Source organism: Phyllobates terribilis, unplaced genomic scaffold (genome assembly GCF_046119375.1).
Source record: "Phyllobates terribilis strain yellow unplaced genomic scaffold, ASM4611937v1 Scaffold_12__6_contigs__length_324123572, whole genome shotgun sequence".
Taxonomy (NCBI): domain Eukaryota; kingdom Metazoa; phylum Chordata; class Amphibia; order Anura; family Dendrobatidae; genus Phyllobates; species Phyllobates terribilis.
The window spans coordinates 266,404,384-266,429,413 of NW_027362772.1; positions in this window are offsets into that span (position 1 = coordinate 266,404,384).

Here is a 25,030-nt window from a genome sequence, read left to right on the forward strand (position 1 = left end):
CGCTGCAGGGCAGACCGCTGAGGCTGGTGTTATGGGTGCAGCAGAGCGTAGCATAACTCCCCACGGGAGGAGTATAGCCTCAGGGCAGTGTATGCGGAGGATGGGGGTGATGATGCAGGGCAGCAGCAGTAACGACACTGAGTCAGTGATGCAGTCCAGGGCCTTTACTCACAGTTCTTATTATCCAGACCACGTCTGCAGGTAACGGCTGCCCACGTCGTACTGTGCTCACCAGGTGAGGGGCTCAGACAACTCCCAGATAACTTTGGAGCATTTCACAGGACCCCCTTTGTGTGTCCTTTGTCTGGCCTTTCTTACCAACCCTTCTGTCCGGCTGCCTCGGGCCTCCTCTTGGTAAACTTGGCGCCAGTTTCCCTGACCCTATGTGGTGCCTTCCTAGCGGGTGTAGCGAGGGGCTGCGCCACATAAAATGTCACAGCCTCCGGTTTCTAGATGAGGGTCGTTTCCTGCCTCCACTAGTTTCGGGGACCGGTCTCCCCCTTTGGCCTGACCCCTCCACGCAGGTGGATTCGGGCGTGCGGTGGCGACTCGCCCGTCCGCACCCCTGGGATCCCTTCATTCCTCGTTCCTGGAGCCTTCTCCGCTCCTCTTCCTTCCTTCTCCCTCTTCCAGGCCTGGGACTCTGTTACTAGGCCCGCCTCCGGAGCAGAGCTCATGCAGAGCCCCTGCTCCCTGCCACTTCTGCTCAGACTTCTCTGCACTGAACTAAGATGGTGCCCACCTTTTATACTCCCTTCTCAATGCACCCAGGAACTGCTTCCTCCCTGCTCCTGCACTACAGGGTTCCCCTTCCTCAGTGTTCCCTCCCCCCACTCCAGCCAGGGACAGGGACTGTCGTGCCCATCTCAGAGGCATATTGGTCGCCCTGCCCCACGGCAATGTGGTGTAATGCATGCAGGTGTCGGGTCCTGATCCACACTACATCCTTACCTGAGAGTGAGATATCACACCTCTGGGTGAGGTGCAATACCTCTGTAGCAACAGAGCCCTCAGGGTGCTACAGTTCCATTTATCTTCAGCCTAGGTGACGTATTGTGATACAGGGCCGTGATTTTGGCTATAAAAGGGTCCCCTAGACCCCTACCCCAAGCTTTTTAAGAGAATCATATATGGCGTGCCAGGAGACTCTATGGAATGCTTTCTCAGCATCCAACGAGAGTATCTAATTACAAATTTTTAACTGCATCTAGCCCAGGAAATACTTTGTGCCTAGTAGCAGTGTCTGCTAGTCAGCGGATTATCCCGGCTGTTAAGCAAGCTACACCACCTGTAGTTTGGACGCTTAATTTTTTCAAAGGAAATGCTTCGGGACCACGGGATACTCAGTGAAGAGCATCAGGAGGCACCCCAAGGCATAGGGGCTGGGACTGGCAGTAGGATGCCTTGCGGTGGACAGCCGAGCTCGATCCTTATAAAAGCTTTTTAACTGCAGCAGCTTTAGTGGACGCTACTGGAGCTGGAATTACGCGGCTGCTGGCATGAGACTTGCCCTCCAATAGATTCTTGTAAATGGATTTAAAGTGTATTCATTTAAATTAGAGAGACAATTTAAATTAAAAAGCTTAGAGCTGCCTCCACCACAGGGGGGCTCGCTCGACCCACCAGCGGACAGGCACCAGTATTGGGAGAGGGGGGCTGGCCGTCAGGGTTCACCGCGGCTCTGGCACAAACCCGGCGACACGGAGGTGGCACGGGCAGGAGCGGACTGAACGTGTCGGCTTCTCACTTTTTGGATTTTAGAAGGGCATGACATGCCTATATCTGTGTCTCCCCCTCCTTTTACTCCTCCACCTCTTTTCTTTTCGCATGACTATATGTACTTGTCACTTTTCCATGTGTTAGTTGTGTCTTCTGAGCAGTTTGTCAGCTTTTGGACACCTTTGAAGGTGTTTTCTATGTGTTTCTATGTGTTTTTGTTTGCCTGCCATTGGTTTTAACGGTGTTCGAAGGTGTTCGACGAACAGTTCGACGAACAGTTCGGCGAACACACGGGTGTTCGACGAACCGAACCGAACTCGAACGCTACGGGGGTGGCTCAACACCACTCTTGTGCTATATGCACTGCAGTCTGCTATATACACTGCTTGCATGCCTATATACACTGCCTGCCTGATATCTCTGCAGATGGATTAGTCCTCAGAAGGACTGTTTATTTAGATGGATATGTGTAATGTACTTGTTTTCTCCCTACACTACCTAATACACAAGCAAATCTCTCCCTGACACAGCAGCACCTCTCCTTACTCTGCCTGATTCCGGAGTGACTGTGACAAGCACAGTGGCGCCAGGTCTGATATAGACCTGATGACGCTGTGCGGCCAGCCAATCACTGGTAATGCCCACAACCAACATGGCTACAGCATTATAGTGAGTGGCAGGCAACCCCTGCATGTTGATTGGCGCTCTAAAGAGCACCAAACATGCAGGGAGGAGACCAGAACATCCGCCTGAGCATCTCGCTAGTATTTGGCGAGCTCCGAGCATCTCGAGTACTGAGATGCTCGGGCGCGTACTGACTACTTGCGAGTATGCTTGCTCATCACTACTCAACACTTTATCTAAGGTCTTTAATGGTGTTAAAGTCAGTGCTTTAAGCGGTTACTCAATTTCTTATCATATTGTGTCTTGGATTTTGCTTTTTCCACAGGGACAGAGTTATGCTGGAACAGGAAAGAGTCTTTGGCAAACTGTTACCACAACGTGAGAAGCAGAAAACTGCCTTGCATGTATTTTTATGGTGCAGAAATAACATTATTCTTCATGGGAAATAATAGACCTAACCCAACATCTGATGAACTGACCCAAAACCATTATCCCCCCCTCTACTGAATTTAACACTGGGCACTATGCCTTCCGAGGGACACGGTTCCTCAAGAATCAGCCACAAAATGCAGAGTCATCCATTAGACTTCCAGGCAAACAGGTGACTCATTGTGGAAAACATGTGTAGAGTTCTCCAGTAGACACTTGGCATTGCTCATTGTGATCTTGTGGGCAGTTGCTCAACCGTGGAAACCCATTTTATAAGGTTCCAGATGAACAGTTCTTTTTTATGCTATTTCCAGAGGTGAAGGGAAACTCTATTGTGAGTAGTGTGACAAAATTAGGCAATTTTTATGCACCAAGTTTATGGGTTCTCCCAGCTGTTCAGTTGTATTCCTTCACTTGGCCCACTCCATTCTGGTACTCAGGTCAATCTGATGCCTGTGATTGACCTATAAGATCATGTCATGACATGCATTCCCTCCCCATGTAACCAGGTAAGGACAATGAGAGGTCTCAGATTGATCTCGTCTGGTCATGTGTGGCGGGAGACCCACATCATGATCTCCATCTCCTTATCCATGTGACCATATGGAGCCAATCATAGGCCTCAGCTTGATCTAATGTAGTCACGTGAGGGGGCGACGCACGTCATGATGTGCAGGGACCCCTCCAACATGACATGTATGGCAAACCATCAGAGGCTTCAGATTGGCCTTGGGCCAGAATGCAGCGAGTCACATGAATGAAAAGCAAACGACCAGGCAGATGCACTGGCAACAGTGGTGTCGGTAGAGGTAGTGGAAGATAAGATGAGTATAATTTTTTTTAACCCCTTCCCGGCCTTTAAAAAAAATCCATCAAATTGTGGTCTGGTTGGAGCAAATCCATTCATTCTCAATAGGCATCCTAAGACAGTTCCAAATTTACTCTTGAGTACAACTCATACCACTGCCAATGTTTGTCTATGCAGATTGTATGACTGTGTGCTTAATATCATGTACTAGTTTAAAATGAGCCTGGCTAAAATATCAGAACTTAAAGTGGTTGACCAGTGAAAACAAATTACCACCGATCCACAGGATAGGTGACAACTTATTGATTGGTTTGTTGTCTGACAGCAGGCAAGCCCACCGATTGCCAGAATGGGATACTATTAGCCCCATTACAATGGACAGCACTGCTCATGCCTGACCACTATTCTATTAATTTCCTATGGGGCTGCCAAGCGCTGGTCTTGACTTTTCCAGACAGTCCCATAATTTATAAATAGAGTGGTGGTCAAGCATGCTCAATGCCAATCCATTTTTTAATGGGGATAAAAGTGACTCGTTTTGCCAATCGGAGACTGTCCCAGTGGTTTGACCCCACCGATCAGTAAGTTATCATCTGTCCTAGTTTTAACCAGACAACCCCTTTAAAAATGATGATGGGTCTCCATATACTTTTGGCTATATAGGGAACCATGCATGCAAAATCCAAAGTCACTTCAGGGCCTAATTTATCAGAACTGTCCATCAGTATGACTGTCTTTGTCTTCCATTGCAACCAGTCAGAGCTCAGTTTTCATTTCTTTTGGAAAATTAAAGCTTAGCACTGATTGGTTGCTTTGGACAACAAAGACAGCCATACTGTCAGACGGTATTGATCAATGAGGTTTATAACCAAAATTGTCAACATTTTCACATGTCTGCACAAAACCGTTTTCTATCTAAACTCAGTATTATGACCTCTTGCATATTGACACTTGATAGAGATTTGTCACAGCTGCGAACAAAGATTTTTTCTCTTGTTAAAATAATGACTCATTTTTTTTCTGCAGGGTCATCAGTCGATTCACCCAGTCTCACCGTGTGAATAAAATTGCAGAAAATAAATCGAACTGACTGACACATACATTGGTTCACCACAATATTTTTACATGAAAAAATACTAAAGCAGGCAATTTGTCTTAATATGAAATTACGTGTCACACGGTTCAGGGATCAGCAGCTCGTAATCTTGAAACCATGTAGTGGTTAGGCCTCTAATAAGAACTTTTATTGCTGAAAGTCTTATGCCAGAAATAGTGAACATTGGGGGGAAGTCCATGACCTTCGACTCCCCTGATTACAAGAACCGCTTAGATCGACTTCATAATTATGTTTAATCAATTTTCGAAAAATTTTGTGAAAATAGAAGTAAAATAAAAGAAAAATATAATTCGAAAAAATAGAATTAGAAGTTCATTAGGACCTCTGAGAATGAATATCTGAGAACATCTTAGGGTGCTTTCATATCGCGCTTTGTCCCATGTTTGTTGGTCCCATTGGGGCTTAACCCTCTGCAAAACAGAGCTTCGGCATATGCGCCGACAGAATCAATGAACGTAGGGCAAAGCACAGTGTGAAATGGCTTTTAGATACAAACTGTCACGCAAGGTGTGGGAAAGACTTAGTGCAACACAAAGGGAAGAGGGAAAGTGAGCCTAGACTCTAGTATAAGGGGGGAGTGGAGACCTCCTAGGTAGTGTTGAGCGAACATGCTCGACACTGCTCGGTACTCGCCCGAGCATCACGCTACTCGGGATGTTCGGCGAGCACCGAGCACATCCGGGTTACTCGGGCGGGATGTTACTCCGCCCTGCATGTTTGGCGCTCTTTACAGAGCCAATGAACATGCAGGGATTGCCAGCCAGTCACTGTAATGCTGCAGCCATGTTGGTTGTGGGCATTACAGTGATTGGCTGGCCGCACAGCGTCACCTCGAGTATTTAAAACGGGGCGCCGCCATCTTGGACACAGTCGCTCCGGATTAGACAGTGTAGGGATAGCGCTGCTGATTTAGGGAGAGATATAAACTGCGAAATAGTTAGTGTAGGGTCTGTAAAGGCTGCCAGAACAAACAAACAGTCCTTTTCAGGACTAATATCCATCCCATATACCAGGCAGGCAGGCTGTATAGGAGACACAGTGGTTATACGAGTAAACGCTGCATTACAGTCCTGTGTGCTCCTGTTGCTGAAATTGCTGGACTTAGCACCAGGTGTCGGGGGCCAGGAAAAATCCTTTTTTTTTCCATCTAAATCCTCCTTTTTTTTTCCTCCTTCACACTGTACAAATACCCGTCTTATTAACCTTTTGGTGTGTCGTCGCCCCCCCCCCCAAAAAAAAAGCGTGTCTCTGATTTTTCAGACACAAATATAACTGTTGAAAATAGTCTGGTGTAGGCTAGAGAAACAGAAGTGTTGTTTTGCACTTCCATGATTCAAACTTCTGTATTATCCATTTTGGGCCAATTGTATCTAAAAAAAAAAACAGTTTGAGTGTGTCGCTCACTGTTCAGCCGCAAATATCTCTATTTAAAAACGTGTGGTATACCCCAGTAAACAATAACTGTGGTTTTGCCATCCCACGGTAAAAAATCTCTATTATTCAGGTTTTGGTAGTTTTTTCCGTAAAGAAAAACAGTAGTGTCTCCTGACTGTTGTGACACAAAAATATATCTGTTGAAAATAGTCTTGTGTAGGCCCGACATCCCAGTGTGGTTTCGCAGTTCCACGGGTCAAATCGCTGTACTATCCAGTTTTGGGCCTTTGGTATCTAAAAAAAAAGCAGTTTGAGTGTGTCGCTAACTGTTCAGCCGCAAATATCTCTATTTAAAAAAGTGTGGTATACCCCAGTAAACAATAACTGTGGTTTTCCTCTTCCACGGTTCTAATCTACTCTATATTACCCTTTTTCCATTGATAGTGCAAGTGTAAGCTATTTTACTTCATTTACAATGGGCAAGGCGCGTGGCAAGGGACGTGGAAGTGGACGTTCTGGTGATGGTTCGTGCAGAGGACGGGGCCGTGGCCAAGGTGAAAATGTGCCACAACCAACAGCCACATCTTCTCGCTCCCACTTCTTGACCGAATTTCTAGGGAAGCACAGAACAACACCAGTATTGAGAACTGATCAGTGTGAACAGGTTATTAATTGGATAGCAGACAATACTTCCAGTTACCTGGGCACCACCACCTCCGGTCTGTCTTCCACACGGTCAACTCTTAGTAGCCGTGAGTCTCGACTGCATACTCCTCCTCACCCTGATGCTCCTTCCTCCCTCCATGCCGAGTGTCGTCAGACAGCAAGTGATCCCACACTTGGACACTCTGAAGAGCTGTTCACTGGTCCATTTCCATATTTGGGCCCCTCGCCTGATACGCTTGAAGTGGTGGAAGAGGAGATCCCATGTTGCGATGCCCAAATATTTGAACAGCCACGGCCACAGGAAGTCGACGTTGGCAATCTGTCACAAGAGGTGGACGATGACGAGACACAATTGCCAGGAAGTGAGGAGGAGGATCGTGGTGCGCAAGTGGAAGAGGAGGAGGTGGTGGATGATCTAGTAACTGACCCAACGTTGAAGGAGGACATGCAGAGTGAGGCCAGCAGCACACAGGGGGAGGGAGGCAGAGTACCCCAACAGGCAGGAAGAAGCAGTGTGGTGGCCGCAGACAGAAGGCAGGCAATCGTTCCCCGTAACACCAACACGAGGGACGTTGCCAGTACAAGCGGTAGGTCTTCCAGAGTCTGGAATTTTTTTAAAGACTCTGCTGATAACCCCAAAAAGGCCATATGTTCCACCTGCCATGCCAGCATCAGCAGGGGTGACAAAACTACCAGCCTGACCACCACCAGCATGATCAGGCACATGGCAGCAAAGCACCCAACTTTGTGGGGCGAAACCCAGGGTCCACGACCAGTGTCAGCGGGTGTCACCACTGCTTCTTCCACTGTTGTGCATGCAATTGAACCCCCTATTGTGTGTGCAAGGCAATCCCCTGTCCATACTGCATGTAAAGATGCCCCCTCCTCTCAGTCTTCACTTGTTATGGCAGTTTCTCAAGAAACAGCATCAACGTCCACGTCCACGTCCAACCGCAGCGTTCAATTGTCCATATCCTAGACCTTTGAACGAAAGCGGAAATTCGCAGCTAACGCCCCACAGGCCACAGTCCTAAATTCGCTCATTTCACGACTGCTTGCATTGGAAATGCTGCCTTTTAGGCAGGTGGAGACGGAATCCTTCCGCAATCTTATGGCGGTGGCCGTCCCTCGGTACTCGGTCCCCAGCCGACACTATTTTGCCCGGTGTGCCATCCCCGCACTACACAAGCACGTGTCCCAAAGCATCTGCCGTGCCCTCAACAACGCAGTTACTGGGAGAGTCCACCTGACAACGGACACGTGGACAAGTGCTTGTGGCCAGGGACGGTACATCTCTCTGACGGCACACTGGGTAAACATAGTGGAAGCCGGGACCCAGTCGGACCTTGGGACGGAACACATCCTCCCCACACCGAGGATTGCGGGCCCTATGTCAGTCAGAGTTGCCCCCACAGTGTACAGCTCCTGCGCATCCTCCTCCTCCTCCTTCTCCTCATGTTCAGCCTCCATCTCAGATATCACCACATCAGTTACAAGCTGGAAGCATTGCAGTACTGCCTCCGCCAAGCAGCAACAGGCTGTGCTGAAACTCATAAGCTTAGGTGATAAACCTCACACTGCTTGTGAGTTGTGGACAGCTGTGAAAGAGCAGGCAGATCTGTGGCTGAGACCGCTGAACCTACATCCCGGCATGGTCGTGTGTGACAATGGCCGTAACCTGGTGGCGGCTCTGAGGCGAGGTGAGATCACACACGTACCATGCCTGGCTCATGTGCTTAACCTCGTGGTTCAGCGGTTTCTTAAATCGTACCCCAAGTTGCCAGATCTGCTCGTGAAAGTACGCCGCCTGTCAGCTCATTTTCGCAAGTCGGCTACAGCTTCCGCCGCCCTTGCTGTGTTGCAGCAGCGAATGCAGCTTCCGGCACACCGACTGGTGTGTGATGTCCCCACACGTTGGAACTCTACCCTCCACATGTTGCAAAGGATTTGTGAGCAGAAGAGAGCAGTTGTGGAGTACCAGCTGCAACAAGGCCGTCGATATTCAGGTCAGACTCCACACATAAGACCTCAGGAGTGGACCTGGATGTCTGACATATGTACCATCCTGACAAACTTTGAGGAGGCCACAAAGATGGTAAGTGGCGATGACGCCATCATTAGTGTCAGCATCCCACTTGTCTGTCTTTTGCAACGCTCTCTGCAGAGAATTAAAGAGGAGGCATTGCAGCCAGAGTATGATGAGATGGATCAAGAAGCCGTAGCGGGCGATTACACACAGCCCAGCCTCCTCTCATCCCAACATGCATTGGGGGACAATGAGGGAGAGGAGGAGGAGGAGGAGGAGGAAGAACAGGAGCAGCTATCATGCGTTGTAGACGGTAGTACCTGTACAAGTGTCATACCGTCGGTTCAGCGTGGGTGGCCTGAGGACAGGGGGGAGGAGGAAGAGGAGGAGGAGGAGGAGAGCATGGTCAGTCGTCATCTTGGTGAGGACACGTAAATCTTGCCCGTTACCAGTCTGGCACGCATGGCTGACTTTATGTTACGCTGCCTTAACCGTGACCCTCGCGTTGTCAAAATGTTGGGTGACAGTCATTACTGGTTGGTGACACTTGTAGACCCCCGCTACAAGGAGAACTTTCACTCTCTTATTCCTGAGGTGGAGAGGTCTACAAAAATGGGGCAATACCAGAACTCTTAAAAACATTCCCATCTGAACGTGCTAGCAGCAGAGGTCACAGTTCGTTGCCCAACCAAGGCGTACAGGCGAGAGAGATGCAACTCCAATCCAGCAGAGGCAGGGGAACACTGTCAACGTTCTGGGACAGTTTTCTGACACGCGCCCAGCTTACAGGCCCTGAGGCGTAGGGTACTCTCACAAGGAGTGGGAAGTTTCAAAAGATGGTGAGGGAGTACCTTGTCGATCGTACCAGCGTCCTCCGTGATTCCTCTGTGCCTTTTAATTATTGGGTATCCAAGCTGGACACTTGGAATGAACTCGCTCTGTACGCCTTGGAGGTCCTGGCCTGCCCTGCCGCTAGCGTGTTATCGGAGCGTGTTTTTAGTGCCGCTGGGGGAATTATAACTGATAAGCGCACTCGCCTGTCAACTGACAATGCTGACAAGCTGACCCTTATCAAAATGAACAAGGGCTGGATTGGGCCAGACTTCTCATCACCACCAAATGACAGCAGAGTAACATAAAGTCAAATCCACTGTGTTATTTCGGGAGGTGTATTCACATGCACCGCTTCACACCCACACATGGGTATACGCTTCCTCGTTTCGGCTGTTTAATCTCCTTCTCCTTATCCTCAGCCTCCACCACCACTATACCACCAGGGTGCCAGCATTGCAAGTTCCTCCGTCCTAATTTTTGGCAGCTTTTGCTGGGAAAGCTAAGCAAATACCATGGGACACCCACTTCCCAATAATGGGACTTATGTTTGTAATATGCTGTACTGCATGGCTCTTGTAAGGGGCATTGCAAGTTGCTCCGTCCTAATTTTTGGCAGCTTTTGCTGGGAAAGCATAAGCAAATACTATGGGAGACCCACTCCCCAATAATGGGACTTATGTTTGTAATATGCTGTACTGCATGGCTCTTGTAAGGGGCATTGCAAGTTGCTCCGTCCTAATTTTTGGCAGCTTTTGCTTGCAAGGCATAAGCAAATACTATGGGACACCCACTCCCCAATAATGGGACTTATGTTTGTAATATGATGTACTGCATGTGACGCGCCCCCTGGGCCGTGTGTACACGTGTGTGGGATACCCGGTGCCGGGTCTCTGGTGTCTATAGTCTCCGTGGCGGTGACCCGGTCCCGTGGCTCAGGCTGGTCAAACCAGTGGCAGTCTTTCTTAGGTTTTGAGGTTAATTGTCCGACTGCGCCACCCGTGGATTGCGGTCAGGGAGTACCACCGCTGCGAGGCAGACCGCTGAGGCTGGTGTTGTGTGCGCAGCACAGAATGGGATAACTCCCCTCGGGAGGAGTATAGCCGCAGGGCAGTGAGTGTGGATGATGGGGGTGATTGTGCACGAGCGCAGCAGGAACGACTTAGAGTCTTTGCAGTGCAGTTCAGTGTCTTTACTGATGATTATAAGGTAGACCCCCCCGGGAGTACTGGCTAGCATAAGAGGCCTGGTCAGTCTGTGAGCAAGCAGGAGTTCCCCTGGCCAGGTGGAGTTGTAGGCCTCCCCGTCTGTCTGCACTCTTCCTGGCTACCTTGCTGTAAGCTGGTAGAAGTAGCCCACGTCCCTGAGTGTACCGTGTAGTGCTCACCCATATGGCTGGTGACTTGGGGCCTTCTGTTAGCCTCCGCTCCACGACGGCGGTGCTGGTCCCTTGCTTGTGACTGAGCCTCCGGGCTTCTATGGCCAGAGGACCTGAAATCCCCTGCCAGCTGGTTTCTGCTGCTGGATATATAAGTCCTCACAGCTTCGGACTCCTGTGTCCGGTTCCTATTGTCTTCTGCCAGGGCGAGCTCTACTCAGCTTCCAGCCCCTGGTCTTTAGCTCCTAGCTCCTACAGAGCTCCTTGCTGTTACTTTCCCTTGCTCTCACTCTGACTCTGACTGTTCTCTGACTCACTCAACCCACGCCCCAGATCCAGTTTATAAGGGCAGAATTCTCCCCTCCCAGGACTGGGGCAGGAGGATGTTGCATGTTTAAGGAATCCTGACCAGGAAACCTCCCACTTGCTCTCCGACGTAATATCTCTATTACTGTGGTGACCAGACCCCTGGGGTGCCACACATGGCTCTTGTAAGGGGCATTGCAGTTCCTCATAATTTTTGGAAAGCCTTCCATTCACTGCTTAGGCCAACAGTGCACGGGAGTAGTGTTGAGCCACCCCCGTAGTGTTCGAGTTCGATTCGGTTCGTCGAACACCCGTGTGTTCGCCGGACTGTTCGTCGAACTGTTCGTCGAACACCTTCGAACACCGTTAAAACCAATGGCAGGCAAACAAAAACACATAGAAACACATAGAAAACACCTTCAAAGGTGTCCAAAAGCTGACAAACTGCTCAGAAGACATAACTAACACATGGAAAAGTGACAAGTACATATAGTCATGCGAAAATAAAAGAGGTGGAGGAGTAAAAGGAGGGGGAGACACAGATATAGGCATGTCATGCCCTTCTAAAATCCAAAAAGTGAGAAGCCGACACGGCCAGTCCGCTCCTGCCCGTGCCACCTCCGTGTCGCCGGGTTTGTGCCAGAGCCGCGGTGAACCCTGACGGCCAGCCCCCCTCTCCCAATACTGGTGCCTGTCCGCTGGTGGGTCGAGCGAGCCCCCCTGTGGTGGAGGCAGCTCTAAGCTTTTTAATTTAAATTGTCTCTCTAATTTGAATGAATACACTTTAAATCCATTTACAAGGATCTATTGGAGGGCAAGTCTCATGCCAGCAGCCGCGGTAATTCCAGCTCCAGTAGCGTCCACTAAAGCTGCTGCAGTTAAAAAGCTTTTAAAAGGATCGAGCTCGGCTGTCCACCGCAAGGCATCCTACTGCCAGTCCCAGCCCCTATGCCTTGGGGTGCCTCCTGATGCTCTTCACTAAGTATCCCATGGTCCCGAAGCATTTCCTTTGAAAAAATTAAGTGTCTAAACTACAGGTGGTGTAGCTTGCTTAACAGCCGGGATAATCCGCTGACTAGCAGACACTGCTACTAGGCACAAAGTATTTCCTGGGCTAGATGCAGTTAAAAATTTGTAATTAGATACTCTCGTTGGATGCTGAGAAAGCATTCCATAGAGTCTCCTGGCACGCCATATATGATTCTCTTAAAAAGCTTGGGGTAGGGGTCTAGGGGACCCTTTTATAGCCAAAATCACGGCCCTGTATCGCAATACGTCACCTAGGCTGAAGATAAATGGAACTGTAGCACCCTGAGGGCTCGGTTGCTACAGACGTATTGCACCTCACCCAGAGGTGTGATATCTCACTCTCAGGTAAGGATGGAGTGTGGATCAGGACCCGACACCTGCATGCATTGCACCACATTGCCGTGGGGCAGGGCGACCAATATGCCCCTGAGATGGGCACGACAGTCCCTGTCCCTGGCTGGAGTGGGGGGAGGGAACACTGAGGAAGGGGAACCCTGTAGTGCAGGAGCAGGGAGGAAGCAGTTCCTGGGTGCATTGAGAAGGGAGTATAAAAGGTGGGCACCATCTTAGTTCAGTGCAGAGAAGTCTGAGCAGAAGTGGCAGGGAGCAGGGGCTCTGCATGAGCTCTGCTCCGGAGGCGGGCCTAGTAACAGAGGCCCAGGCCTGGAAGAGGGAGAAGGAAGGAAGAGGAGCGGAGAAGGCTCCAGGAACGAGGAATGAAGGGATCCCAGGGGTGCGGACGGGCGAGTCGCCACCGCACGCCCGAATCCACCTGCGTGGAGGGGTCAGGCCAAAGGGGGAGACCGGTCCCCGAACTAGTGGAGGCAGGAAACGACCCTCAGCTAGAAACCGGAGGCTCTGACATTTTATGTGGCGCAGCCCCTCGCTACACCCGCTAGGAAGGCACCACATAGGGTCAGGGAAACTGGCGCCAAGTTTACCAAGAGGAGGCCCGAGGCAGCCGGACAGAAGTGTTGGTAAGAAAGGCCAGACAAAGGACACACAAAGGGGGTCCTGTGAAGTGCTCCAAAGTTATCTGGGAGTTGTCTGAGCCCCTCACCTGGTGAGCACAGTACGACGTGGGCAGCCGTTACCTGCAGACGTGGTCTGGATAATAAGAACTGTGAGTAAAGGCCCTGGACTGCATCACTGACTCCGTGTCGTTACTGCTGCTGCCCTGCACCATCACCCCCATCCTCTGCATACACTGCCCTGAGGCTATACTCCTCCCGTGGGGAGTTATGCTACGCTCTGCTGCACCCACAACACCAGCCTCAGCGGTCTGCCCTGTAGCGGCGGTTCACTCTGACCGCAATCCACGGGTGGCGTAGTCGGACATTTAAACATCAAAACCACATAAATAGTTCCGCCACTGGTTTGACCGCCCTGAGCCACGGAACAGGGTCGCCGCCACGAAGACTACAACCACCAGCATCCACCAAAAAGGGTCCGGCTCCGGGTGTCCCAAGGCCCAGGCGGTGCGTCAGAACATTTTCATCACCTTTCACAATCACCAATGGGACAAGGCAGGGATGTCCTCTGTCCCCTCTCTTTTACATCCTAGTGACGGAGCACCTGCTCTCATCAATTCGCCATAACCCCAATATTAGGTGGATTGAGGTGGGAGGCACCGAGTACAAGTGCTCTCTATTTGCTGATGATGTCCTAGTATATATCACTCAATCACATATATCCATCCCTGCTGTTATGGCTGAAATAGATCACTTTGTTACATGGTAAAATTTTAAAATTAATGCAGCGAAGTCTGAGGCCCTCGATGTCTCCCTCCCCAAATCCATATAGGATTCCACCCAGTCCAACTTTCCCTTTGCCTGGCCCTCACAGGGTATCAAATACTTAGGAATTCCTATTCATAGAGACCTCTCCCATCTATATTATCTTAATTTTGGGCCCTTTATTGAACAATTCCATACAGACCACGGTTGGCAAGTTAGAACTGTAAGATTCACTACGTGAACCACTGGTGTTTTGTGGAAAAGCACATGTACACTGCGTTCCAAATTATTATGCAAAAAGTGTTTAGGAGTGATAAGGGAAGAATTTGTTTGTTTGTCAGTTAAACTCATTGATGGTGATGTGTGTCAGGGCTCTTTATATCACTGTAAGCAATTGCAGACACCTGTGCTAATTAGTTTGGCAGGTGTGTCCAATGAAAGGCAAGACTACTTAAGAAGGCTCTCTCACATTATTAAGTAGCCTACATTTTCTGCCAAAATGGGAAAGAAAAAGGATGTGTCGGCTGCTGAGAAGCAACAAATTGTGGAGTGTTTAGGTCAAGGCATGACTACAATCAACATTGTGCGATGATCAGGATGAAGTGTCTTGGCAATCAAGAAGTATGTAGCTGATTCACAGTACACACGTGTGCGTGCTGATAAGGGCAAATTGAGGACTCTTTCCTACAGGCAATTACGTCAGGTTGAAAGAGCAGCGGCAAAAAAGCCTTGTCATAGCAGCAGACAAGTTTTTGAAGCTGCTTGTGCCTCCAACGTCCCCCGAACAACAAGATGTTGGGTCCTTCAGAGGTTTGCAGCTGTGCATACGCCATCCTGTCGACCTCCTCTATCCACTTCACACAAGCAGAAACGGCTCCAGTGGGCCAAACATTACATGAAGACTGATTTCAAAACTGTTTTGTTCACGGATGAGTGCCGTACAGCGCTCGATGGTCCAGATGGATGGAGTGGAGGATGGCTGGTTGATGGACACCCCACGCAAACACGGCTACAGCGCCAACAAGGAGGAGGTGGAGTAATGTTTTGGGCTGGAATCATGGGGAGAGAGATTGTCGGCCCCTTTAGGATCCCTGAAGGCGCTAAAGATGAACTCCATAATGTATGTGGATTTTCTCAAACAGCACTTCCTGCCATGGTTCAAGAAGAAGAACCGTGTATTTCACAGCAAGATCATTTTTCTGCATGATAATGCACCATCTCATGCTGCACATAAAACATCTGCATCTCTTGCTGATATGGGCATAAAAGGGGACAAACTTATGGTGTGACCCCCATGCTCCCCTGACCTCTACCCCATTCAGAACCTTTGGAGCATCATTAAAAGGAGTGTCTATGATGGCGGGAGGCAGTTCACATCTAAGCAACAGCTCTGGGAGGGTATTCTGTCCTCATGCAAAACAATTGAAGCAGAAACCATCCAAAACCTGACAAATTCAATGGACGAGAGAGTTCAGAAGCTCCTTTCGAACAAGGGGTCCTATGTGAAAATGTAACATCACCTAGAATAAAGTTTTGAGTTGAAAACTGTTTGATTTCAGTTTCTAACAACCTGCTAATGCTTATAATTTCAAAAATGACCATTTTTTTGGTCTTTATTAAAATGAAAAGGTTGATCGAAAAGTTTGGGGGATCTAAGAGTGTGGCAACCCAGTAGTCATGATTACTTCGAATTCTGACAATATGAGGGTCATGTTGCAGGTAGTGAGGTAGTGCAGCAAGAAGGCACTTATGTGTCTTGCGCATCTCGGAGCCCCAAAATTATTTTCCGGGCTAGATGCAGCTAAAAATTATTTTTAATTTTAAATCTGGTGGAGCTTATTATAGATGGCCTAATAGGATCAGTGCTGCACACTGCTACAAAGCCCAAATTATTTTCCAGTCAAGATACAGATAAACATGATTTGTAATTTGAAAGCTTAAAATGGTTGGTAGGGTGATTTTAACCAATCATCAAGCTTTTACTCTCCCCAGGATGACACAGGGGTAGAAAAGTCGTTTCGGATCCATGATTTGTTAATCTTTATGAACGTGAGTCTGTCTACATTATCAGTGGAGAGCCGCGTGCGCTTATCTGTCAGCACACCACCAGCAGCGCTGAACACACGTTCAGACAGAACGCTGGCTGCGGGGCATGACAAGATCTCCAAGGCGTAAGTGGCTAGCTCCGGCCATTTATCCAGATTGGAAGCCCAAAAAGAGCAAGGGTCCAGTGACACAGTCGTGGCTTCAATGTTTACTTGGAGATACTCCTGTACCATCGTCTCTAGGCGTTGACTATGTGTCAGACTTCTTGTCTCCTGTGGCCTTGCAAAGGATGGGCTAAAAAAGTGGTGAAATGATTCCGCAAAATTGATGTTACCAGCAGATACTGTGGTTCTGTTACGGTTTGAGTGCTGAACACTTGACGGTCCCACGGTTGGCAAGTTGGAACTGTGAGATTCACTACGTGCACCACTGGTGTTTTGTTGAAAAGCACATGTAAGATTCTGCAACAGTCTCTGCTGATACTCCTGCATGCGTGCATCCCTTTCTATGGCAGGAATAATTTCGGCAAATTTACTTTTGTACCGGGGATCTAACAGTGTGGCAACCCAGTAGTCAGGATTATTTTTAATTCTCACAATTCGAGGGTCATGTTGCAGGTAGTGCAGCAAGAAGGCACTCATGTGTGTTGCGCATCCAGGAGCACCAAGTCCCTGTTGTGTTGGTGGCGAGGTAACAATCATGCTTCCTTCCTCTGTCCTCTCCCCCCAACCTCGCACAACAGAAATGTGATCAAGGTCTCCCTCATCTGATGAGTCTTCCATCAGTTCGTCCTCCACTTCTTCCTGGGCTCCTGCACCTTCCTCACTAGTTTGGCTGCTACCATGCGCCCTGGTAAAACCATCTCCCCCACCCTCACATGCCTGCCGCCTTGGTGCTGCCGACCGTCTGGACCTTGCAGATGTTAGCCCTTCCGCATACAACTCCTCCTCCTCTACTTCCTCCACCTCCTCTTGTGCCACCACCTGACTCCGAATTCTGTTTAACATGTGCTCCAGCATGTAAATCAGTGGAATAGTCATGCTGATAATGGCATCATCAGCACTAAACATCTTCGTCGCCATTTCAAAACTGTGCAGAAGGGTGCATAGGTCCCTGATCTGAGACCACTCCTCCAGCGTGATTTGCCCCACCTCTGGATCTCGTTGGCCCAGGCTATACGTCAGAACGTATTGCACCAGGGCTTGTCGGTGCTGCCACAGTCGCTGCAGCATGTGCAGAGTTGAATTCCACCGGGTAGGCACATCGCATTTTAGCCGGTGAAGTGGCAGGCCCAACGACTTCTGTAGAGATGTAAGTCGCTGAGCTGCGGGATGCGAACGGCGGAAGTGAGCACACAGCGACCGTGCCCTCTGCAGAAGGCCATCTAGTCTGGGATAGTGGGCTAAAAATTGCTGGACAACCAGGTTCAACACGTGAGCCATACAAGGCACGTGTGTGACATTGCCCCGGCGAAGGGCCGCACCCAGGTTTGCAGCATTGTCGCACACGGCCTTCCCTGGTTTCAGGTCCAGTGGAGACAGCCATTCATGAAATTGGTTCTCCAGAGCTGACCACAACTCCTCAGCTGTGTGACTCACATTTCCCAGACATTTCAAAGTAAAAACCGCCTGATGACGTTGAGCCCTACTGCCAGCATAGTAAGGAGGTGTGCAGGATCCCTTCTGCGCAGTTAGAAAGCTTGTGGCATGACCAGACAGGCTTTGGGTGCAGGTGGAAGACCGAGAGGAGGTTGAGAAGGCAGAAGCAGTGGAGGAACTTTGACATAAAGAGGACTGACGCACAACTCGTGGGGACGGCAAGACTTGGACAGCAGCCCCTTGTCCTGCTGTCACCATAGTTACCCAGTGCCCAGTCAGCGACATGTAACGCCCCTGTCCATGCCTACTCGTCCAAGTGTCTGTGGTGAAATGCACCCTGTCACACACAGAGTTTCTCAAAGAAACGGTGATGTTGTGTGCGACATGCTGGTGGAGCGCAGGCACACCTTTCTTTGAGAAGTAGTGCCGACTGGGCATCTGGTACTGGGGCACTGCGACGGACATAAGGTCTCGAAAATCCTCTGTGTCCACCAGGCGGAAAGGCAGCATTTCTGTAGCCAAGAGCTTGCAGATGGTGAAATTCAACCTCTTAGCTTTCTCATGGCTAGGAGGAAATGGTCTTTTACTTGTCCACATCTGAGGGACCGAGGGCTGGCTATTGTGCTTAGACGGGGTTGATAAGGGTGTCCCCGGCAAACTGCCGGTCTGTGAGGAAGATGCAGGCGGACATGTTAGGTTGCCTTGATCCAAAGGTGGTGCTATCGATGTCGGACAGCGCTCAACACCAGCTGGTGTTACCACCTCCAAAGAAAATGATGACCTGCCAATCACGCTGGCTGTTGCGGGTAAAGAGGTGGCAGGTCTGCGCCCCAAAACAGGTGTGACTGCTGTCCCCCCAGTCACAGAGGATGAAGAGGCCGCGGATGCACAAGATATGGCAGACGGTGGTTGGCCCGGCCGGCTAGGCCGCATTGTAGCACACTGAGCTTCCCACTGCAACTTATGCTTCATGTCCATGTGCCGGTTCATGCATGAAGTACTCAAACTATGTATTTTTTGGCCTCTACTTAGCTTTTGCTGACAAATGTTACAGATAACACGAGTTGGGTCATCTTTATCGATCTGAAAAAATGCCCAGGCTATGCAAGGCTTAGCACCCATGCGACCTGAAGAGCCACCACGACTTGTGGTGAGAGGCAGAGTTGTGTTTGAGGATGCAGTTGTTGACGTGCTTCCAGTACTACGTCTCTGTCCAGGAAGGCGCAACCTGACCTCGTCGTCACTAGCATCTTCCTCCACCTCCTCTGCTGACCTCATCTCTTGGCTGACTGTGGGTTGACAGTAAGTGGGATCTCCAACCTCATCATCATCACCCTGTGTGTTATCACACCCGTCGTCCTCAGAGCCAACCTGTTCCTGCCCTGACAAAAAACTAAAGTTGTCGCTCCAATCAGGTATTTGAGTCTTATCATCGTCTTCCTCATTGTCTCCACCAACAGGAGTTACAGTTTGGGAATGAGGGTCTACATTATGGTCAGAACCTTCTGCGTCTGGTCCTGGATCCGACTCATAAAGATTCTGGGCATCAGTGCAGATCATTTCCTCGTCTGGATTCACAGAAGCGCTGGAGTCGACCTCTGATTCCCAGGCTATAGTATGAGTAAACAGCTCTGCAGACTCAACCATCTGTTCTACCTCATACTCAGACGGGCAGCTGGAGATTTGGGAGCTGTGAGGAAGCAAGTGCGATTTGGGTGACACCTTTGAGGACTGGAGTATTTGTGATGTTGAAGTTGATGTGGAGGAGAGCCCACTTAAAGGAGCACTTGATATCCGTTGAAGCACCTGCTGTTTTTGTGCCTCATCTGGAATTTGTAGCGATTGGCGTGGCCGTAAGAAAGGGATCGCATCACATTGTCCGCTAAAAGAAGTAGACATTTTAGTTTGGCTGGAAGATGGTCTTTCTTCTGCAGATGTTACTGTTGCTTTAACACCTACCCCACGGACACAACCTTTTTTCCCCTTCCCAACACGCCTATTCCCCTTTCCACCAGCAGCAGGCCTTTTTCCACTCATTTTGGTGGTTAACTAATTCACAACTCTGGAGTTGTTTGCACAAAAAAACAATGGATGGTAACCGAGCAGAGCTGAGTGGCCAAACTGTGGTATTAGGCCAAAACTATTGGCTGGGTTAGATGCAGAAAAAAATTATATTCAATTTGCAACCTGATGGAGGTCAGTATAGATGGACTAATACAACAAGTCCCACACACAGCTAGAAGCCCAATATTTTTTCAGAGGTAGATGCAGAAAAAAATATATTCAGTTTGCAACCTGATGGAGGTCAGTATAGATGGACTAATACAACAAGTCCCACACACAGCTAGAAGCCCAATATTTTTTCAGAGGTAGATGCAGAAAAAAATATATTCAGTTTGCAACCTGATGGAGGTCTGTATAGATGGATTAATAGAACAAGTCCCACACACAGCTAGAAGCCCAATATTTTTTCAGAGGTAGATGCAGAAAAAAATATATTCAGTTTGCAACCTGATGGAGGTCAGTATAGATGGACTAATACAACAAGTCCCACACACAGCTAGAAGCCCAATATTTTTTCAGAGGTAGATGCAGAAAAAAATTATATTCAGTTTGCAACCTGATGGAGGTCTGTATAGATGGATTAATAGAACAAGACCCACACACAGCTAGAAGCCCAATATTTTTTCAGAGGTAGATGCAGAAAAAAATATATTCAGTTTGCAACCTGATGGAGGTCAGTATAGATGCACTAATACAACAAGTCCCACACACAGCTAGAAGCCCAAATATTTTTTCAGAGGTACTGTAGATGCAGATAAAAATTATTTTTAATTTGCAACCTGATGGAGGTCAGTATAGATGGACTAATAGAGAAAGTCCGACACACTGCTAGAAGGCCAAATATTTTTTCAGAGCTAGATGCAGAAAAAAATTAGATTCAGTTTGCAACCTGATGGAGGTCAGTATAGATGGACTAACAGAGAAAGTCCCACACACTGCTAGAAGGCCAAATATTTTTCCAGAGCTAGATGCATACAAAAAATTATTTTGAATTTGCAACCTGATGGAGGTCAGTATAGGTGGACTAATAGAACAAGTCCCACACACTGCTAGAAGGCCAAATATTTTTTCAGAGCTAGATGCAGAAAAAAATTATATTCAGTTTGCAACCTGATGGAGGTCTGTATAGATGGATTAATAGAACAAGACCCACACACAGCTAGAAGCCCAATATTTTTTCAGAGGTAGATGCAGAAAAAAATATATTCAGTTTGCAACCTGATGGAGGTCAGTATAGATGGACTAATACAACAAGTCCCACACACAGCTAGAAGCCCAATATTTTTTCAGAGGTAGATGCAGAAAAAAATATATTCAGTTTGCATCCTGATGGAGGTCAGTATAGATGGACTAATACAACAAGTCCCACACACAGCTAGAAGCCCAAATATTTTTTCAGAGGTACTGTAGATGCAGATAAAAATTATTTTTAATTTGCAACCTGATGGAGGTCAGTATAGATGGACTAATAGAGAAAGTCCGACACACTACTAGAAGGCCAAATATTTTTTCAGAGCTAGATGCAGAAAAAAATTATATTCAGTTTGCAACCTGATGGAGGTCAGTATAGATGGATTAATAGAACAAGACCCACACACAGCTAGAAGCCCAATATTTTTTCAGAGGTAGATGCAGAAAAAAATATATTCAGTTTGCAACCTGATGGAGGTCAGTATAGATGGACTAACAGAGAAAGTCCCACACACTACTAGAAGGCCAAATATTTTTTCAGAGCTAGATGCAGAAAAAAATTATATTCAGTTTGCAACCTGATGGAGGTCTGTATAGATGGATTAATAGAACAAGACCCACACACAGCTAGAAGCCCAATATTTTTTCTGAGGTAGATGCAGAAAAAAATATATTCAGTTTGCAACCTGATGGAGGTCAGTATAGATGGACTAATACAACAAGTCCCACACACAGCTAGAAGCCCAATATTTTTTCAGAGGTAGATGCAGAAAAAAATATATTCAGTTTGCAACCTGATGGAGGTCAGTATAGATGGACTAATAGAGAAAGTCCCACACACAGCTAGAAGCCCAATATTTTTTCAGAGCTAGATGCAGAAAAAAATATATTCAGTTTGCAACCTGATGGAGGTCAGTATAGGTGGACTAATAGAACAAGTCCCACACACTGCTAGAAGGCCAAATATTTTTTCAGAGCTAGATGCAGAAAAAAATTAGATTCAGTTTGCAACCTGATGGAGGTCAGTATAGATGGACTAATAGAATGATGCTATGCCCAAAAGATTTTACTTCACTAGGTGCAGTAAAAAAATTGGTATTCTATACACAGGTGGTATATCTTGCAACACAGATAGGCTACTCCACTGACTAACACACTCTGCAATAGGCCAAAAAGGATTAGCTTTGCTAGATTCAGCCAAATGCTGTGAAAAAAACTTGCACAGCACTGGCACAGACCTGCCTGGCAAAAACTGATAGGAACTGATGTAACCTAGTCCTGAAAAGGACTCCAATTACAATTAGTCTTTACTCCCACAACCTATCTATTTAAGAGCACAGACCTGCCTGATAAAAGTCGTAGGAAATGCTGTAACCTAGTCCTTAAAAGGACTGCAATCACAACTATTCCCTACTCCCAAGCTATCTGTATATTTGTGCGAAAATTGGCTTGAAATTAACAAGCTATAGCGCACACAGCAACAGCGGTGCCGTCTAACACGCAGCTGCAGCAGTGAGAAAATGGTGGCGACGGGGAAAATGGCTTGGTCTTATAGGGCAAGGACATGTGACATACACTGCCAATGACACATGCCCTTGCTTGTGTGAAAAAAAGCACTTCGCTCCGTGTGTGCGCTGCTGATAGGCTGACAGATTGCACCTCCCCATTGTAAATGCGGGAAAGAGAAAAAAAAATGGAGATCTTCATTGTTCCTGCAGAGATCCATCCCCTGCCCCTCCCCCCACCCCGCTGTACACTCAAACTGCGTATTAACATTAATTTTCATCATTACTGAGAAAAAATCCAGTTATGATTTTGGTGCACGATCAGTTATCGAACATAACCTCGAACAGCCGAATTTTTCTCAAATTGTTCGTGTTCGCCGAACGGCTCGAACACCGCCCAAAACAGCTCGAATTTGAGATTGGCGAACAGTTCGAGTAGAACAACGCTCATCTCTACACGGGAGACCCAGTTGCTATTAATGGAAAAAAAGGTTTAGTTAACGCCCTCTGACCTCCATGTCATTTCCAAGGGGCATTGGAGTGGCTCGAAATTTTTGGTAGGCATTGCACTCACTGTATGCCCTATAACTGTGTAGCCGAACCGCTCCTTTTGTTACAGAAACATATCCTACAAGACATATCTGGTTGACTGGCCTGATATTGATGTGAATGGTCCCTGTTCCTCCTGCTCTTTCTCCTTTGCCACCACCTCATCCATCATTTATCACCTGAAGCTTTGTTTTAACGGGAGTCATAGAACTGGGATAGTAGCAGGAAAACATCCAGCAATCCTCGGAGGAGGTAGGATATGCGCCAAAACGCGGACCACCTCAGGCCTAGCCGCTACTACATACATGCGCTTGCATTCCAAGAAAACAAAGCAGATGCTAACTTCTATCATCATCATCATGCTCCTCACCTAGGCACTCTCAACTCCCCTGATGGAGAAGCCAGGGCCCACCGGAGGAGTCTGGTTCTCTGGTGGGCTCGTCTAATGCTGCCCTAAAGCAGGCCAGGCTAAGAAAAGTGTGGGGGAAGGTGACAGGAGAAATTAGGGCGGCTGGGGACCGAGTATGGACACCTGACCGCCACCTGGCGGCTGGGGACCGAGCGTGGACATCCGGCCGCCGGGCGGCTGGGGACAGAGTATGGATACCTCGCTGCCGAAGCGGCCATGAGGTAGTGGCCAGCTTCGGCCTCCTCCAAATTAAAAGGCCCCATTTCAAGTGAAAGCTAGCAGTATGGTATTGCAGCCTGCGGGTGGGTGGGTGGTTGGCTGCATATTTTCGCTTGCATTGCGAGGAATGGGGGAGGTACAATTGAACACTGCCCTGGGACAAGGACTTGCACGGGGATAGTTGCAAGTCTGCATCTTCTGATGCGGCAAGGATCACTTCTGATGGGCACACTTTTAGACAGTGACCTGGGGGTCAGAGATGCTTCCAGGGGTCTTCCCCATGCTGATCCCTTGTCTTTTCAGCACTGTATGCATGTGTCACACAGCACATGACCAGATAAGGTTGTAAAATGTTAAAATGACATTTCCCGGTGAACGCATTTGTCACGGTTGAAAGCAATACAAAAGTGCAAAAACGCATGAAAAATGCTACTTTTGAACATAGCCCAAGGTGTGGAGGAGTATTTTTGTTTTTGGTTATTTATTTTACCTTATACACAAGTTTTTACCCTGGAAAGGAAATTCCTTAACATATTTCACAGGAAAACCGTTTCAGTTTCGTTTTTGAACGTTTTATTGTGAGCCCGCAAAAGTGGCTTAATACCTCTGACCACGTTGTTGACAGCAGTGACCTGGGGGTCAGAAATGCTTCCAGGGGCGATCCCCATGCTGCCCCCATGTCTTTTGAGCACTGTCACTATCGTTTTGGGCACTTTTTAGGCTTTCTGCAGACTGCCGGGGGTGCTGCCGCAAAAATGCTCGGGTCTCTCATAGACTAACATTGGGCTCGTTGCTCGGGTCGAGCACCCAAGTATCACGGTAAGCTCGGCCCGAGCTTCGAGCACCCGAGCATTTTAGTGATCGCTCAACACTATCAGTCGTCATCTTGGTGAGGACACGGAAGTCTTGCCGTTACCAGTCTGGCACCCATGGCTGACTTCATGTTACGCTGCCTTAACCGTGACCCTCGCATTGTCAAAATGTTGGGTGACAGTCATTACTGGTTGATGACACTTTTAGACCCCCTCTACAAGGAGAACTTTCACTCTCTTATTCCTGAGTTGGAGAGGTCTACAAAAATGGGGCAGTACCAGAAGGCCCTTGCTGCAGAACTATTAAAAAAATTCCCATCTGAACACGGTAGCGGCAGAGGTCACAGTTCGCTGCCCAACAAAGGCATACAGGCGAGAGAGACGCAACTCCAATCCAGCAGAGGCAGGGGAACACTGTCAATGTTCTAGGACAGTTTTCTGAGACCTGCCCAGCTTACAGGCCCTGAGGCGCAGGGTACTCTCACAAGGAGTGGAAAGTTTCAAAAGATGGTGAGGGAGTACCAGCGTCCTCCGTGATTCCTCTGTGCCTTTTAATTATTGGGTATCCAAGCTGGACACTTGGAATGAACTCAC